The following is a 1,419-nucleotide window of genomic DNA, read 5'->3' as shown; positions in this document are numbered from 1 at the left end:
ATTATTTAATCGTGGAAATGCCATGTCAGGCGCACCTATCAGAATCGAAACAGACCAATTACCAGATCCACCTATCATCGCCGGCATAACCATAAAAAAGATCATTAAAAAAGCGTGAGCCATTATTAAAACATTATAAAGTTGATGATTCCCACCAAGAATTTGATCGCCGGGTCGTGCTAATTCCATACGAATCAGTACTGAGAAGCATGTGCCCATCACTCCAGCAATGGCACCGAAGATGAAATAAAGAGTCCCTATATCCTTGTGGTTAGTGGAAAACAGCCATCGAACCAGATTTGTCATAAAATTGAGATTATTTCGTTTCCTTCCTTATCATAGAGGGGCCCGCGGGGCTTATTTATTAAAAAAGGGGGAGTGAGGAGGGATTTTTTGGCAAAGCAAGACTGATTAGCTCGCCTAAGGGTCGTAGCAGAAGAATTCCTCATCTGCGAGCTATTGGGGATCTACTCTCAGAAAGGAATGAAAGGACTGACTTTCCTTACCTAATAACATCTTAATCTATGATCTACGAATAAGAAATAGGAGCATCTAGCCGAGTAGCAGTCAGTAGGCGGAGAAGAAGTCAAAGGCGAATATCTCTTTGCCCCCCTCTTCAGTCAATGCTTTGGCCTTCGTCTCTATGGGCTTTGAATTTGGATAGATCCAGTGGGCCTTCTTGCGTGGACTTGGGCTTGCTTACTGGCTTCGCTGAGGATGGGATTCCCTACCCGATGAGTCTGGCTAGGCTATTAGGCACCTTTGGTCTAGGCTTTCTCAGGCCTATCTAAAAGTCTGAAGTTCCATCTACAGAAGGTCTAATTCTGAGCCGAATCTCTATTTATTGCCCTCTTCCTTTTCCTGACCAAAGTCACTAAGGAGGGGCCGGGGCGGACTGCAATTCGTCTGAGCTTAGTCTTCTCTTCTGAGACGATTGGAGGCTGGGGAAAGGGCACTCGTCGAAGAAGGGCCTGCCGTACGTAGGGGTAAAGAAAGAAAAGATCGGATTGGAATATCGATGACATCGTTATTATTGATTTGAAAGTGGCAAAGAGGGTAGCTTGCTTCTAGACAGAAGCTTTGCGTCTCACACTTTGATGAGTGGAACCGCTTGTCCCCTCTAATCCGCTGTGTTCTTAGCGTGCGTGATCCAGTTATAGAGCCTATTATGGTTGTCGAATGGGCCTCCTCTCTACCTAGGCGAAAGATAGGGCGTCAAACGAGCGCGATTGGATTTTTCCGAACAAGCCTCAAGCTTGAATGAGCTCTCTAACCGGTTAGAAAATTTCTTTCACATTTCCCAAAAGTCATTCGATTGCTTGCGACGGGATAGAGAAAGATGGGGGTAGGGACTGAATATGGTTGGTAAGATGCTAGCGGTCTAACTCGGGTAAACAGATCAGCCGGTTATAGTAGACT

At 45.5% G+C, this 1,419-nt stretch overlaps 1 pseudogene; it reads right to left on the bottom strand.

Moving 5' to 3' along the window:
* The window catches only part of LOC124893906, a 2,030-nt pseudogene extending 1,248 nt beyond the window's left edge, over window positions 1-782 (bottom strand).
* Between the last annotated feature and the right edge of the window lie 637 nt (window positions 783-1,419).

Source organism: Capsicum annuum, unplaced genomic scaffold, assembly GCF_002878395.1.
Source record: "Capsicum annuum cultivar UCD-10X-F1 unplaced genomic scaffold, UCD10Xv1.1 ctg67049, whole genome shotgun sequence".
NCBI lineage: Eukaryota > Viridiplantae > Streptophyta > Magnoliopsida > Solanales > Solanaceae > Capsicum > Capsicum annuum.
This window is presented reverse-complemented; position numbering and strand designations above follow the sequence as displayed.